We start from the raw sequence: 18,070 nt of genomic DNA, 5'->3' as shown, positions 1-18,070 counted from the left end.
ACACACACACACACACACCACACACATGCATATAGGTACACACACCACACACATACATACCTGTACACACACACACAGACACCATACACACACCACACACACTGCTATGAGTTGTTGAATTGTTCCCCTCCTCTTAAAACAGTCCTCATTTCCAGTACCCCAGAATGTGACCTTATTTGGAAATAGGGTCTTTCTCAAGGCAATCAAGTTAACATGAGGTCATTAGGGCAGGCCCCAATTCAATATGACTGTTGTCTTCACAGAAGGGGGAAATTTGAACACAGGCACATCTACATAAAGAGAACGCCATTTTAAGATAAGGCGGAGACTGGGACAATGTTTCTACAAGTCAAGAAATGCTCAAGATTGCCACCAGAAGCTCAGGAGAGAGCGCTTCCCCCGCCCAACCCTCAGAAGGAGCAGGCGCCACTCACTCCTGGACCTTGGACTTTGAGCCCCCAGAGCTTTAAGACGATACATTTCTTTTTTTTTGAGATGGCATCTTGCTCTGCCGAGAAGGTTGGTGTGCAGTGGTGTCATCTCGGCTCATGGCAACCTCCTCCGCCCGGGTTCAAGCGATTCTCTTGCCTCACCCTCCCAAGTAGCTGAGATTTCAGGCACCCACCACCGCACCTGGCTAATTTCTGTATTTTTCGTAGAAACGGGGTTTCACCATGTTGGCCAGGCTGGTCTCAAACTCCTGACCTCACGTGATCCGCCCACCTCGGCCTCCCAAAGTGCTGGGATGACAGGCGTGAGCCACCGCGCCCAGTGGAGGCCATACTTTTCTGTTGTCCATGCCACTGAGTGTGTTGCATCAATTCTAGTAAACTAAACCACAGGTGCGGAAATTGAGAAGAGCTTCTAGGGCATTCTGGATTAGGGGGTAAGGAGCCCACAAGAGGCAGAGATGGGTTCCTCTTTCACTTCGAGATGCCACGGAGTCTATAAGCCCACAAGTGCTTCTCGGAACTGAATTTCAAGGTTACGTTGACATGGCAAGGGCTGAGGCAGCCCCCCCAGACGCAGATGACTAAAAGTTCCACAGCGATCTTCAGGGAAGCCTTTAGCATCTACCTAGAGTGCAAAAGCTGAAGAGTGACATATGGCCGCACCCATTTTACCTCAGAGAGGTCTGGGAACCCGTCCAGGGTCACGGCGGGCATGGCGGAGCCTGGAGTCGAGGCTGGTCTCAGAGCCACCTGACAAGCGTGGGTCAACGCCAGCCCAGCGCCCATCAGCACACCCACCTTCCTGCGGGTGAGACTGAAGGCCCGAGATGTGCCGCAGACTCAAAAACTTCCTCCTTCAAGAACCAACAGCCGTGTTGTGTGAAGGCGCTGGCTGAGACTTCTTTTCTCTCTCTGCATTCCTTCTTATGTGGTTGTTGGAACGTTTTTTATAATAGGGATGACTAATGTTTACATCACATCTGAATTTTCAGCTAGCATTGGGTGGGAGGGACACAGAGTGAGTAGAAAGGAGATCAATTACAAAGGAGGAAATTGTCATGACCTTGGGTAAGTCCTTATCCTGTTCCAAGGCCTCAGTTTCTCCATGGTTAAATGGGTGGGCTGGGCCCATCAAATCTTTCCACCAGTTAGCAAAATGCTTCTCAAATCAGGTCTGAGACAAAGACAATTTAAGATATGAAATTAAATGGAATTGAATAACGCAGTAAACAAATTATTCCTTTTCCAATGTTTCACTCCTGACTGCATTAAGGAGAAAGTCTCATTGTGGTGCCACCCAGTCTTTAATACCTAACACTTCATAAAACATTTCATTTTTGCAGAGATGGAGACTTGCAGTGTTGCTCTTGAACTCCTGGACTCAAGCAACTTGCCTGCCCTGGTCTCCCAAAGTGCTGGCATGACAGGCATCAGCCACCGTGCCTGGCCACCTAACGCTTTCTAATGAAGAGAGAGCCAGTTCAGGCTTGGACAGCAGGCTATGTAATGACATTTTTGTTTTTGCTGTTTTATTTGTTTATATGGATGTATTCTATTTACTAAAGTAGTATTGCTTTGAGATACGTGGTAGTGATAGAAGATTTCTAAGTTCAAATAAACTTCGGTTTAAAAAAGGAGTGGGTGGCTGGGTGCAGTGGTTCATGCCTGTAATCCCAGCACTTTGGGAGGCCGAGGGGGTGTGGATCACCTGAGGTCAGGAGTTTGAGACCAGCCTGAGTAACATGGCGAAACCCTGTCTCTACTAAAAACACAAGAATTAGCCGGGCGTGGAGGTACATGCCTGTAATCCCAGCTACTCTGGAGGCTAAGGCAGGAGAATCACTTGAACCTGGGTGGCTGAGGTTGCCGTGAGCCAAGATGATGCCATTGCACTCCAGCCTGGGCGACAAGAGTGAAACTCAGTCTCAAAAAAAAAAAAAAAAAAGAAAAAAATGGATTGGATGCGAGCTTCAGCAGCACATATACAAAAACTGGAATGATTCTGAGAAGATCAGCACAACCTCTGTACAAGCGTGACACGTGAATTCATGAAGCATTCCATTACTTTTGTTTCAAAAAAGAATTAAAAGAGGAGTTGATGTAACAAATTGTTAAGTAATTGTATATACATAAGGGGCAAATTAAATCACATCCTTCTATACCTAAAACTCTCTGATGAGCCCCCATTTTCCTTGGATTAATTCCAAACCTATCATCTATGCCCTCAAGCCCTGCCACCCTCTCCAACTCCATCTCCTTCACTCCCCCAACCGTCTGAAATCAATCTCATTCCTGCCTCAGGGACTCGGTCCTTGCTCCTCCCTCTGCCTGGAATGTCCCCTCCGTGATCTCAGCACTCCCAGCTCATGTCATCACTCAGGCCTCTGCTCAAATCCCCTTGGAGGCTCTGCCTGGGTCTTTGTTGCAACTGCTGTCAGTCCCCTTACTTGGCCTGATTTTCCTTGGTGCATATATCGCTCTCTGAAATGATACTATACATATATTTTTTTTGAGATGGAGTCTCGCTCTGCTGCCCAGGGTGGAGTGCAGTGGCAAGATCGCCACTCACTACAACATCTGCCTCTCGGGTTGAAGTGATTCTCCTGCCTCTGCCTCCCGAGTAGCTGGGATTACAGGCATACACCACCACGCCTGGATATTTTTTGTGCTTTTAGTAGAGACGAGGGTTTCACCCTGTTGGCCAGGCTGGTCTCGATCTCCTGGCCTCGTGATCCACCCGCCTCGGCTCCCCAACATGCTGGGATTACAGGCGTAAGCCACTGCGCCCAGCCCTGAAATATTATTTTAAAAATGGGTTTACTTTTTTGGTCTATTTTCTCCATTACAATAGAAGCTCCTTGAAGACTGGGACTTTGTCCCATATCCTCAGTGGCCGAAAAAAGTGCCCAACACATAACAGTAGCTCAACAAATGAATGGCAAAATGGTAAAGATGGAGGCAGAACTGGCCCTGGTGTGGAGAGCTGCTGACCCCCAGTATTTGAGGCAGGGTGAATGAAAGACAGCAGCCACCAGAGGCTCAGTGGAAGGTGAGCTCAATCCTTGGCCTCGTTAGTACCAGCCTGCCATGTACTGAGCCACCTGCGTCTCACCGAGGCAGCAAGGAGAGCCGAGTCAGCAGATATAAATGCAAAAGGAATGATGAAATTATAACCACCCCCCGGCAATCATCCTTTTAATAACTGATTCCGGTAAGAATCAACAATGTTACAACTAGTGGGCAAAGGTTTGAGGAAGAGCAAGATATTTACATATTCTCAAAGAATCTTCTCACAAGATACATGTTAATTACAAAGGAGGAAATTATCTTTAGAGCAGAGAAATCTAGCAGACAACACCTTAGCCAAGCCAGTTAGACTACTGGAGAGGGGACAGGCTGAGCCCATTTGCCTCCTGATGTGATTCACTGGGAAAGCCAAAAGTTGCTTCTGTGATATTCCTGCCAAAGAGGCATGACTTAATCGAATCATGAAGAACCATCAGATGACCCAGATGAAGGACATTTTACACCATAACTGCTTCTATGCTTCAAAAAGATCAATGTCAGGAAGGAGAAAGAAAATCTGAGAAACCATTCCAGATTCAAGGAGAATAAAGAAACAAGAATTAAATGCAGCCTATTGAATGAAATTGTCTTTTGCCTTAGAAGGTATTATTGGAACCATTTGCGAAATCTGAATAAATTCTGTTGACTATCCAATAGAATTGTATCAATATCAATTGATACAATTAATAATAAGTGAACTGGGGTTATGTAAGAAAATGTCTTTATTACATACAAAGAGGAGCTGGTACCACTCCTTCTGAAGCTATTCCAAACAATCCAGAAAGAGGGAATCCTCCCCAAATCATTTTATGAGACAAACATCATCCTGATAACAAAACCCGGGAGAGACTCAACAAGAAAAGAAAACTTCAGGCCAATATTCATGATGAACATAGATGCAAAAATCTTCAATAAAATACTGGCAAACCGATGGCAACAGAACATCAAAAAGCTTATCCATCACAATCAAGTGGGCTTCATCCCGGGGATGCAAGGCTGGTTCAACATACACAAGTCTATAAATGTAATCTACCACATAAACAGAACCAAAGACAAAAACCACGATTATCTCAATAGATGCAGAGAAGGCCTTCAACAAAATTCAACAGCCCTTTATGCTAAAAACTCTCGATAAACTAGGTATTGATGGAATGTATCTCAAAATAATAAAAGCTATTTATGACAAACCCACAGCCAATATCATACTGAATGGGCAAAAACTGGAAGCATTCCCTTTGAAATCTGGTATTAGACAAGGATGCCCTCTCTCACCACTCCTATTCAATATAGTACTGGAAGTTCTAGCCAGAGCAATCAGGCAAGAAAAAGAAATAAAGGGTATTCAATTAGGAATGGAGCAAGTCAAATTGTCTCTATTTGCAGATGACATGATTGTATATTTGGAAGGCCCTATTGCTTCAGCCCAAAATCTCCTTAAACTGATAAGCAATTTCAGCAAATTCTCAGGATACAAAATCAACGCGCAAAAATCACAAGCATTCCTATACACCAACAACAGACTTAAAGAGAGCCAAATCAAGAATGAACTGCCATTCACAATTGCTCCAAAGACAATAAAATACCCAGGAATACAACTAACAAAGGATGTAAAGGACCTCTTCAAGGAGAATTACAAAGTACTGCTCAACAAAATAAGAGAGGACACAAACAGATGGAAAAACATTCCATGCTCATGGTTAGGAAGAATCAATATTGTGAAAATGACCCTACTGCCCAAAGTAATTTACAGATTCAATGCTATCCCCATCAAGCTACCAATGACCTTCTTCACAGAACTGGAAAAAAACACCTAAACTTCATATGGAACCAAAAGAGAGCTTGCATAGCCAAGGCAATTCTAAGCAAAAAGAACAAAGCTGGAGGCATCATGCTGCCTGACTTCAAACTATACTATAAGGCTACAGTAATCAAAACAGCATGGTACTGGTGCCAAAATAGAGATATAGACCAACAGAACAGAACAGAGGCCCTGGAGGCAACGCCACACGTCTACAACCATCTGGTCTTTGACAAACCTGACAAAGCAAGTACTTGGGAAAGGATTCCCTGTTTAATAAATGGTGTTGGGAAAACTGGCTAGCCATGTGCAGAAATCAGAAACTGGACCCCTTCCTGAAACCTTACACTAAAATTAACTCCAGATGGATTAAAGACTTAAACATAAGACCGAACACCATAAAAACCTTAGAAGAAAACCTAGGCAAAACCATTCAGGACATAGGCACAGGCAAGGACTTCATGACTAAAACACCAAAAGCATTGGCAACAAAAGCCAAAATAGGCAAATGGGACCTAATTAAACTCCAGAGCTTCTGTACAGCAAAAGAAACAATCATTAGAGTGAACTGGCAACCAACAGAATGGGAAAAAAATTTTGCAATCTACCCATCTGACTTACATCCAAAATCTACAAAGAATTAAAACAGATTTATAGGAAAAAAACAAAGAAACCCATTCAAAAGTGGGCAAAGGATATGAAGAGATACTTTTCAAAAGAAGACATATATGAGGCCAAAAAACATGAAAAAATGCTCATCATCACTGGTCATTAGAGAAATGCAAATCAAAACTACATTGAGATACCATCTCACACCAGTTAGAATGGTGATCATTAAAAAATCTGGAGACAACAGATGCTGGAGAGGATGTGGAGAAATAGGAACACTTTTACACTGTTAGTGGGAGTCTAAATTAGTTCAACCATTGTGGAAGACAGTGTGGCGATTCCTCAAGGACCTAGAAATAGAAATTCCATTTGACCCAGCAATCCCATTACTGAGTATATATCCAAAGGATTATAAATTGCTGTATTATAAGGACACATGCACACATAGGTTCATTGCAGCACTGTTTACAATAGCAAAGACTTGGAACCAACCCAAATGCCCAAAGATGATAGACTGGACAGGGAAAATGTGGTATATATACACCATGGAATACTATGCAGCCATAAAAAACGATGAGTCTGTGTCCTTTGCAGGGACATGGATTAACCTGGAAACCATCATTCTCAGCAAACTGACACAGAACAGAAAATAAAACACCGCATGTTCTCACTCATAGGCAGGTGTTGAACAATGAGAACACATGGACACGGGGAGGGGAGGATCACACACTGAGATCTGTGGTGGGGGACTAGGGGAGGGAGTTGGGGAGGGATAACATGGGGAGAAATGCCAGATATAAGTGATGGGGATGGAGGCAGCAAACGTACATATATGGCAATGTACATATATGCAACAATCCTGCATGTTCTTTACATGTATTCCAGAACCTAAAATGCAATAATATATATATATATTTTAAAAAAAGAGCTGGGTGCAGTGGCTCACACCTGTAATCATAGCACTTTGGGAGGCCGAGGTGGGTGGATCGCCTGAGGTCAGGAGTTCAAGACCAGCCTGGCCATCATGGTGAAACCCTGTCTTAAAAAAAAAAAAAAAAAAAAAAAGTCTTTATTAAAAAAGACACACACACACATTGGAGTATTTAGGAGGAAGGGACATTACAACCTACTCTCACAATTCCAGGGGAAAGTAATAGAAAAATAGACATATTGAGAGAAAATAATAAAGCAAATGTGGAAAATTGTGCACATTTGGAGAGTCTGGGGGAAGAGCACGTGGAAATTCTTTGTATTATTCTTGCAACTTCTTGGTAAGTCTGAAATTAGGCTGAAATTGAAAGTTAAGTGAAAAACCAAGCCGGGCTTGGTGGCTCACGTCTGAATCCCAGCACTTTTGGAGGCTGAGGTGGGAGGATCGCTTGAGGTCAGGAGTTGAAGACCAGCCTGACCAACATGATGAAACCCTGCCAGGCGTGGTGGCACCAGCCTGTAGTCCCAGCTACTCAGGGAACTGAGGCATGAGACTCATTTGAACCCGGGATGCAGAGGTTGCAGTGAGCTGAGATCACGCCATTGCACTCCAGCCTGGGCAACAAGAGCAGGACTCTGTTTTAAAAATAATAATAATAATAATAAAAACAAAGAGGAGGCAGAGCCTGAGGTCTGGAGGAGCCATGGGAGGGGCTGGGCAAAGCAGCTGCATGAAGCCAGCACGTCACTGCCTGGGGTCGCCTGCGTTCATGTCAGACCACGTCAGGCCACACTGGGCCACAGCTGTCCCCTGCAATCTCTCCCCGGGGTGGGGGGGTGAAGCCTGTGCCTGGTTCCCACAGGCCCCGCCATGCCCTGCTAGGAAGAGGGCCTGCAGGCCGGGCCCCTCAGGCCGGCTCCAACACCCTGTGCATGGCGTTCCCCGCTTTGCACCTCGCTTCCCTCCTCTGACAGGAGGAGAAGGCTGGCAGCTTGCTGGGGTTTCTTCCAGCTCAGACACTGTCGTGATATTTCTAGAATCCCATCCTGGCAAAGCAACACATTTCTCCAAGAGCAGAATCCATTTGGTGACTGTGGGTCCTTTAGTTTGGCTGAAGGAGGGAGGGAGGGAGGGAAAATCAGAGCACACCAAACTGCATGGGGGATGGGCCTCCTCCAGGCCTGGGGGGCTTCCTTAGCCCTGTCCCTGCCCCCACTGCTCCCAGGCACCCCTCTTGAAAGAGGCGAACACCTGAGCAAAAGGGGCTCTGAAGTGCAGATAAAAATCCCCCCTCCAAACCCCAGTGACCAGAAGTGCCTCTGCTCCCAGCCCTGCCAGTCACTGGTGGCATTACTTAGGCTCTCTGGGCATCAGTCTGTCCTTCTGTAAAATGAACAGAGCCAGGCTTGGTTTTACATCTGGCTCTGAGGACACAGTGTCATCTCTGCATCCTCCCTGCCACAGGGCTCAGTAGATGACTCCAAATCAGAAGTGGGGTGCTCAGATGGAACCCCAAGATACCCCAAGAAGCCCCTAGCCCTGAGACCCCTCCTCACTCTTACAGCCTGTGTCCCCACGTGACTCTAGTCCCCAGCCCCATGCACAGACTCCTACCCCCATATCTGCTGGCACCTCCTGGAGACCCCAGCCCAGGTCAGGGCCCTGATGGAGATTGGGGGTGGACTGGACACTGATTGGCTAAAGCTTTGTATGTGCTCCCACCCCTAACACATGGTGGAGGCCCAGGGGCACCCACTCTCCCATGCAAGGGAAAACAGGGGACCACATTCCTATGAGGGGGCCATCTCCCGATCTCCCAGCATCTCCCTGGGACCAGAGCCCCAGCCCCGAAGCTTCCTCCTCAGCCCGTCAACCCTGCCTCCTGCCTCTTGGCCTCTCTCAGCTGCCATTTTCAGGCAGAAGGCGGTCGGGCTGCAGGAGCCTACAAAATGGAGGGTGGAACCTCTGTCTCCCTCTGTTGACCCCGGGAGCACCTGCCCGGCCCCAGTCCAAGCAGCAGCTGTGGCCACTGGTCTCTCCCAATACCCCAAGGAGCCCGGCCTTTCCCCAAGCATGCCACAGCCAACATCTAGGGAGCCCCATGCAGCCCTGAGCTCTCATGGGCCCTGCTTTACAGCTGGGGAAACAAAGGCTGGGCAAGGCCACTCAGCCCGAAGTGGGAGAACTCAGGCTCCACGTTCCCTGACAGCCCAGCTGATGGTGGTGAAGTGAAAAGTCCCTGGAGGAAGGGCGGACCTTTCCTGTAGGAGTCTTGAGGTGGGGAGGGGTCCCCTGCCCAAACCCTACCCAATTCCCGGGCTGGGAAAAAGCATCGCATTTGGAGTCATGAGGTCAAACCAAATATCTGTCATCTATTAGTGGTGGGATCTAGGAAAAGTCACTTTATCTCTCGGAGCCTGTCACTTACTCAGTAAAATGAAAGTATCAGCAGTAGCGCATGCCTCCCAGGGCTGTGAGGAGGGGAAGGCAGGTTCACAGATTTGCAGAGCGCTGCACGTGATCCTGGGACTGCCTGCCTAACATTTGTAAATGTACGTTTTGGGGCGCACTTTCCCTGGGCCACTCCCTGTGCTTGGCATTCATCGATCCTCATGGCACACCAGTCTGGGTCAGAAGGCAGAAAAGAGCCTGGACCTCAGCTCCTGTGGGAATTTCAGTCTTGCCCACCCAGCATGACCAATGGGAGCAGCAGGACTGGCTGGTCAGCACCTCCCCTCTGCTGGCTCCTCGTGGGCTGTCCCACCTCCACGTTTCTGCTCAAATGGGTCCTTCTTTCTTTTGATTTAATTAATTACTTACTTAATTTGAAACAGAGTCTCACTCTGTTGCCCAGACTGAAGTGCAGTGGTGCGATCTCAGCTCACTGCAATGGGGTTCAAATGATTCTCTTGCCTCAGCCTCCCGTGTAGCTGGGTTTACAGGCGAACCCCCCATACACACCTGGATAATTTTTGTATTTCTTTACACTACAAGTGAGATCAGTGTTGACCAGGCTGGTCTCAGACTCCTGACCTCAAGTCATCCGCCCGCTTTAACCTCCCAAGGTGTCGGGTTTATAGGCGTGAGCCACTGTGCCCAGCCTTGGAATGGGTCCTTCTTTCTGAATTTTTTTTTTTTTTTTTTTGAGTCAAGGTCTTGCTCTGTTCAGGCTGGAGTGCAGTGGTGAGATCATGGCTCACTGCAGCCTCAACCTCCTGGGTTCAAGTGATTCTCTGCTTCAGCCTCCTGAGTAGCTGGAACTATAGGCATGCACCTCATATCCGGCTAACTTTTTAATTTTTTATAAAGATGGGGTCTCACTGTGTTGCCTAGGCTGGTCTGGAACTCCTGGACTCAAGCGATCCTCCCACACTGGCCTCCCAACGTGCTGAGATTACAGGCATGTGCCACCAGAACAGGCTGAAATCCATTTTCTCCCCTTAACTTCTTATTTTCAAATTATAGACTCACAAGAAGTTGCCAAAATAGCGCAGAGCAATCCTGTGTCCCCATCAGCCAGCTTCCCCCAGTGGTGATATATCATGACATAGATTTAAATTTGGCAATAGCTACCAGCCTGGGACAAAGTACATAACTTTCTGAGCCTCAGTTTCCCCACCTATAAAAAAGGAGTGATTGTCCCCACGTTGTCAGGGTGAAACAGCATACGTATAGCTGGTGCTCAGAGAATATTAAGCCCCCAGCAGCGGGTGGCAGTTGCAGATGTCACTGGATTGCACCTGCTGCCACGCCTATCCCAGACTGGTGCTGGTGTGTCTTACCATGACACTTTATAAAGTGTTCAAGGGAAAACCTTCATGCCCCATGGCAGTGCCAGCACAGGGCCTGGCACACAGTAGGCACTGAATGAATATGAAAATATGGAGCCTAGGCCCAGGGCCATGGCTCACGCCTGTAATCCCAGAACTTTGGGAGACTGAGGTGGGCAGGCGGATCACCTGAGGTCAGGAGTTCAAGACCAAATTCGCCAACATGGTGAAACCCCATCTCTACTAAAAATTTAAAAAATTTGCTGGGCATGGTGGTGTGCACCTGTGGTTTCAGCTACTTAGGAGCCTGATGCAGCAGAATCACTTGAACCTGGGAGGTAGGGGTTGCAATGAGCCCAGATTGTGCCACTGCACTATAGTCTGGGCAACAGAACAAGATTCCATCTAAAAAAGATGTAGAGTGAGAGCCTCCAGCCCAGCAGGCTCTCCCCAGCTTATGGTACCTCTTTAATTTTGCCTTCCCTCCTGGCTCCAAGGTGCATGGCAGCCCCCAGGCAAACCCCATGAGGGCATGCCATGATGAGGGAGGCAGCCACATGTGATCCCATCTGTTGCTAAGAAGACTTCCGGGGGCCCAGGACCTCAGAGGCCCCTCAGGGCTGTCCCTAGACTCAGGGGTGAGGCTGCAAGGTTAGGGCATGGTGTCTGGGGAGAAACCCTGTACTAGGATACAGCCTATAGGGCGGCCAGCTACAAACAAGCCAGGCAACTCCTACTCAACGGAAAAAGCACCAGCCTGCTGGCTGGGAGACCCAAGCTCAAGTCCTCACACTTACTAGCTACAAATGTTGGACAAGCCTCTTAGCCTCGCTAAACCTCAGTTTCCTGATCTATAAAATGAGGTTGCTATGTGGGTAACGGAGCTCCCTGTGCAAACAGCACTACGTTAACCACCACATAAGTGAGGGGTTATCTTTGGTCTTGCTGCATAGGATTTATAAGCTAACAGCTTTGAGCACTGCGTTTTGTTCGGCTGTTTTCAGATACATCACCTAAATTAACTTGCCTACTTTGGTGAGCTGTTTTATCTCTAGCATCAGGCAGAGAAACAACCCTGGGGCCACGCAGAGATGGAATTCAGAACCCACATCTGCCTCATGCCAGGGTCCACGATTCTATACGGCAGGATGGCGGCTGGGGTTATGACACTAAATATCTAGTGGCTGGATCTCTGCTCTGTACAGCCAGATGCCCTGCTCCATAACCTTTAAAGCCTCAAGGAACATACACAAAGTACAAGTATGTTTGGGCTGGGTCCTCAGTGTTCAATTTACCCATTTTTTCCCGGAAAGAAAGAAACTAGGGCCAGAGATAGAAGGAACTTGCCCAAGATCCCCCAGCAAGTTAGGACCAGAGCTAGTTGTAGAAGTCCCCACCCACCTCACCCCTCCTCAGGGTTCCTTCTCCTCCCCAGACTGCAGGGGCCATTTCCGAGAGCTGAATCAGGGGACATGAGCTTGGGTGCCCCCCAACCTCAAGACTCACTGGGAAAATTCAGGGACTTCCCAGGGTGCTTGGGAGCACCTGAAATGGGGGTCTCATGTCCAGGATGTCACCCCAGGCAGCTGAGCAGTCAGTGTCCCCAGGCTCCGTGTTGTCGGGGGACACAGCGCCCACCCCTTTTGTCCTTTCTCTGGATCAGTATTTCCAAAGGACACATACCCAAAACTATGCATAATGATTTAAGTGGTCATTGACTTGGCATTATATACCACTGTATTACATGGCGAGGAAGTTATGCTCGCCCTTTATTTCCCTTTCAGGCTTTCTGATTACAGATTTGGAGGAGAAACCCTCCCATGGGGTTAGCCTTTAATATCGCTCTGACATCTACAACCCACCCTTTTGAGGAAATGGCAAGCAGCAAATGCATCTGGCTAGAATGTAATGACATTGTTTTATTTCCATTGTGCTTATTTTCACCATTATAATCATGATGGTGATTTATAATGGCTTTCCCTTTAAGGGAGTGATATAAAGTTTCTTCTCAAAATAGATGTATTTACATTTTTTTTTTTTTTTTTTTTTTTTTTTTTTTTGAGACGGAGTTTCACTCTTGTTACCCAGGCTGGAGTGCAATGGCGTGATCTCGGCTCACCGCAACCTCCGCCTCCTGGGTTCAGGCAATTCTCCTGCCTCAGCCTCCTGAGTAGCTGGGACTACAGGCACGTGCCACCATGCCCAGCTAATTTTTTGTAGTTTTGGTAGAGACGGGGTTTCACCATGTTGACCAGGATGGTCTTGATCTCTTGACCTCGTGATCCACCCGCCTCAGCCTCCCAAAGTGCTGGGATTACAGGCTTGAGCCACCGCGCCCGGCCGATGTATTTACATTTTAAAACATCAATTAAGAAAGAGTAGCCAGGCATGGTGTAAGGCGCCTGTAATCCCAGCTACTTGGGAGGCTGAGGTGGGGGGGATGCCTGGAGCCCAGGAGTTTGAGGCTGCAGTGAGCTATGGTCGTGCCACTGTGTTCCACCCTCGGCAACAGAGTGAGACTGTTGAAAGAAAGAGACAAGACAAGACGAGACAGGAAAGGAAAATAAAAGAAAAGATGAAAAGAAAAGGACAGCTGGGCATGGTGGCTCATGCCTGTAATCCCAGCACTTTGGGAGGTCAAGGTGGTCAGATCACTTGAGGTCAGGAGTTCGAGACCAGCCTGGCCAACATGGAGAAATCTCATCTCTATTAAAAATATAAAATTAGCCAGGCTTGGTGGTACATGCCTATAATTCCAGTTACTCGGGAGGCTGAGGCAGGAGAATAGCTTGAACCTGGGAGGCAGAGGTTGCAGTAAGCAGAGATCGCACTACTGCACTCCAGTCTGGGCAACAAGAGTGAAACCTGGTTTCAAAAAAAGAAAAGGAAAAAAAATAGAAAAGAAGGAAGAAAGGGAGGGAAATCACATTAAGGAAATTGCCAGATGGATGACACTTTGGCCAACACCAGGAAGGTGGACTGGAATAAAATTTCCCTGGGAAGATCTACTCTGGAAAACTTACCATGCCCTGAGTCTGGAGAGGGGCCAGTGCCGAGCAGAGGACGGAGGGCCTGGAGGCCACAGTGGCTGAGGAAGTAGATGTGACCTGGGGATCCCAGCCTCACCAGGGTCTGCTCAGGGCAGGCCTGAGCACATGGCATGGATGTTAACGTTCGTGGTGTCCCATCTGTGGTCCAGGCAGGGAAAGGGTGGCCACATACCTGGGAAGTCTACCCTCCAAGCTCCAGGCCCAAGGACAACTGGGGACACCTATTTATTCTTCCTTGCCCCAGGGAGAAGGCTGATTCCTTAGCTCAGAATCTAACAGCTGGGGGCTGAATTTAATTCTTGAGTATTCTATACAAATAATAAATAAGGCCTTAATAAATGTGGTCTGGGCCAGACACGGTGGCTCACGCCTATAATCCCAGCACTTTGGGAGGCCGAGGTGGCGGTGGTCACCTGAGATCAGGAGTTCAAGACCAGCCTGACCAACATGGAGAAACCCCATCTCTATTAAAAACACAAAAAAATTAGCCGGGTGTGGTGGTGCACGCCTGTAATCCCAGCTAACTCCGGAGGCTGAAGAATCGCTTGAACCCAGGAGGCAGAGATTGTGGTGAGTCGCGCCACTGCACTCCAGCCTGGGCAACAAAATCGAAACTCCGTCTCAAAAATAAATAAAATAAATAAATAAATAAATAAGGTCTGAACGAGAAGGGCCGTGGGCAGTGTTTCTCACTCCTTCTAGATCCCTCTGTAAAGTTCGAGCTCCAGTGCCCTAGGAACTACCCCTTTCCATGGCCCCAAAACAGTGAAGACCACGCTAACTGTCCTCATCAGTCATTGACCTGTGGCCAGAGAGCCAAGCTAAGCCAGAAGAAGGATGCAGAAGCCTGTCATACATGATTTATGCATCTATGAGATGAAGTCTTGCCAGGCAGGAAGAATGTGAAAAGAGGTCAGAATAGAAAAGCCAACACGTGTGTTTAATTCAGTCCAATCAAGCAGTAAGGCCAGATGAAGGGCAGATGTAGGGGATTAGGTTCGTATAACTTGGATTCAGAGGTCATAGGTAAAGGAGCCAGCCCAACTGGAGGGCACGGGCTATCAACAAGGGCACACGTGCGTCCATCAGCAGCCCAGGGGATGGGTCAAGTTCCGTGGGTTGGTGTATAAAGTCCTATATTTGTGATATTTAAAAACATTTGGCTATTGAGTTCCTCATGAATGAGCAGGATATTGACTTCAATTTTGAAGTAGAAAATGTAAGAGAATTTGACAATGTCTGTAACATTAGAATATTTAAGAGAACGTAATATTTGCTTTAAATAACTCAGAAAGAGAAAGTCAAACACCGCATTCTCACTTAGAGGCCAAACAGCATGTCTACACGGACCTACAGAATGGAGTAGGAGACATCAGAGACTCCAAAAGGTGGGAAGACAGGAGGGGAGTGAGGAATGAAAATTACTTCTTGGGTACAAGGGTCAGTATTTCAGTGCTGGGTACGCTACAAGCCAGACCTCACCACTGCGTAATATATCCACGTAAGAAAACTGCTCTTCTACCACCTATATCTGTAAACAATTTTTAAAATAACTTAATACTCACCTCGCTTATGCTAGTTTTTTAGTTCTGAAAGCATTCTTTGAAATTCTTGGGAACATTTTGTTTCTTACTCTATAAAATGTGGAATTCATTATATTTGTAAATGTGGTTTAGTGTATCAAAGGCAGTGCTATCCAATATAAATATAATGCAAGTTACGTATGTAATTTTAAATATTCCAGGGCCCCCCTCCCCCTACTTTTTATTGGGACAGGGTCTCCTCTGCCGCCCAGACTGGAGTGCAGTGACGCAATAACGGCTCATTGCAGCCTCAGACCCCTGGGCTCAAACCTTCCTCCCACCTCGGCCTCCCGGGTAGCTGGGACTACAGGCTCACACCACCACTCCAGGCTAATTCTTGAATTTTTTTTGGAGGGATCGGGTTTCGCCATGTTGTCCAGGTTGGTCTTGAACTCCTGAGTTCAAGTGATTCTCCTGCTTTGGGCTCCCAAAGTGCTGGGGTTACCGGCGTACATGACCACACCAGACCAAGAACCCCATTTTTAAAAAGTAAAAAGGAATATATGAACTTAATTGTGATAATAAAATTCATTTAGCTCATCCTATCAAAATTATCATTTCGACATAAATCACATAAAACTTATTGAGATATTTTACATTCTTTCTTTAAACTCATTTTCAAAATCTGTCGTATATTTTACACTTTACATATCTCAATTCAGACTATCACATTTTAAATGCATGATTGTAGTGACTACCTACTGAACAGCACAGAACTAAAGGAGTTTGATTAGCTACATTTGTAAGGGTATTTATTATTTAAGGAAGCTTCCTCTGTTCAACGTCATTTGCTCAAATATTAATCAAAGGCCCATCGAAAATCACTGATCAAAATTACAGGACTTATAAATAAAATATGATTAATATGTTGAACTCACAAATCAAGAAAAAGACGAATTAAAAAATTGTTACTTAAAGAATTACTATTTTTTTTAAAGTAATCACAAACAGCCTTCTCATACACAAAAGCAGTCCGGTTGGAATTAGAGCCACGGAGCTCAGCACTGCCCTGGCGGGAGAGGCCTGTTACAGCCATGGGACTCAGCACTGCCCTGGCAGGAAAGGCCTGGGTCTTTGTTACTGCATCATAGTGTCAGGCCTGGACAAAATCTTTCTTTTATGTTATTATTATTATGATTTTTTTGAGGTGGAGTCTCACTCTGTCACCCAGCCTGGAGTGCAGTGGCGCAGTCTCGGCTCACTGCAAACTTTGCCTCCTGGGTTCAACCGATTCTCCCACCTCAGCCTCCTGAGTAGTTGGGACTACAGGCATGTGCCACCACACCCGGCTAATTTTTGTTTTTTGGTTTTTTTTTTTTTTTTTGTAGAGACGGGGTTTCACTATGTTGGCCAGGCTGATCTGGAACTCCTGACCTCATGATCCGCCCGCCTCGGCCTCCCAAAGTGCTGGGATTACAGGCGTGAGCCACTGCGCCCAGCCTGGACAAAACCTTTCTTATAGATTGTCTGAACAAAGCACCCCCATTCCACTGATGAGAAAACAGGGCTGGAGAAGAAAAGACGCACAGCCACACAATGAATAGAGGCAGGACCAGGGCAGAACCTGGGGTCTCATGATGCCATCCCACCCTCCCCGTCAAGGGATTCTAACTCATTCTCTCTGTTCATTCATCCTCAGTTGGCTGATTAGGAGACTGAGGCAGAGAACCAGAGGCTTGAATCTCTAAGCAATAGAAACCAACAACACAAACCAAGTCCAGGCCCAGAACCCAGGCTGCCCGGGCAGAGGAGATAGACCATGTGCTGCGGTTAGAAAGGAAAGGAGAGGGGAGGTTTGCCCAAGCACCGCGAGGCTTCGGCCAGGTCTGCCAGGGCAGAGGAGGGCAGGATTCCACCTGCCTGTGGTCCCAGGGCAGAGCCAGGCAGCCTCACCCCGACATAGTTCTTGGGGTGAAGGCCTGGAACTTCCATAGGCACTTCATTCTCCCAGTTCTCTTTCCTCCCTCTTTGCTGTCATTTTTCTTTCCCCTTCTTTTTCTCCCTGGAGGCCCTAGTCTCCTTTCCCCGGTATGGTCGGCCCAACACAAGCTCCCCACAAGTAGAGGTGGGTCAACCTTGCCCTCCGAGGGTCAGGTTCTGTAGGGTTTGCACCTGCTGAGCTGGACACAGAGGAAGAAAAGCTCAGCCAGACTTGGGGTGCAGCAGCTCTGTGTCCCTTGCATCAGCCCCGGAGAGGGGCAGGGGGCGGCTTGAAGGTGCAGTCTTCCTTCTGCCCGGAGAGGCCATATTTTTCATAGGACACACACCCCTGGCAACCCTCGGGAAAGTTTATGGAAGCCGTGTTTAATGCTCTGAGATGGCAGAGTGAGAAAATTATTCCCTGCCCACGGTGTGTTCAGTCCTTCTGCAAAGTCAAGAAGAAAGTGGCTGCTGGAGCCAGAGGTCATCTCCTCTCCCCTCCCTCGTCTCGCCTTTCACAGGGCGAGCTCTGGGTCTTCACCATCTTTTCACATTTTGCTAAAGCATAATACAAATTGGGTTTTGCCACCATTTACTTTTATGCTTCCCTTTACCTTTTACTTATGGCAAATGATATTGATTTTCCACTTACAAAAGTGATGTCAAGTTTCCTTTCAAAACGGAGCTTGCATTGATAACAACAAGTGAGTCACGTAAATATCAACACAGTTTCAAAAGCACAAAGTGGATGACAGTCCTGAGAAGGAGCAGGTCCGGCAGGAGCTGCCGGGGGTGGGGCAGACTGAAGTGAGGGAGCTCGGAGGCTCCAGGGCTACTTTGTTCGACCTCCCTGAGCTCTGCCCAGTCCCCTGGGTTCCCGCCTCTCCTGTG

At 47.4% G+C, this 18,070-nt stretch overlaps 1 protein-coding gene and 1 non-coding gene across 5 annotated transcripts in view; one reads left to right on the top strand and one right to left on the bottom strand.

Moving 5' to 3' along the window:
- Positions 1 to 18,070, bottom strand: part of CD6 (CD6 molecule) — a 54,159-nt gene that overhangs the window by 33,397 nt on the left and 2,692 nt on the right. The gene's annotated exons all lie outside the window — the stretch shown is intronic.
- LOC119471690 lies at positions 2,418 to 2,520 on the top strand. Its single transcript, XR_005200755.1, has one exon. It is a non-coding gene; the product is annotated as a U6 spliceosomal RNA (small nuclear RNA).

The sequence above is a fragment of the Cebus imitator genome, unplaced genomic scaffold (assembly GCF_001604975.1).
Source record: "Cebus imitator isolate Cc_AM_T3 unplaced genomic scaffold, Cebus_imitator-1.0 Scaffold69, whole genome shotgun sequence".
NCBI lineage: Eukaryota > Metazoa > Chordata > Mammalia > Primates > Cebidae > Cebus > Cebus imitator.
This window is presented reverse-complemented; position numbering and strand designations above follow the sequence as displayed.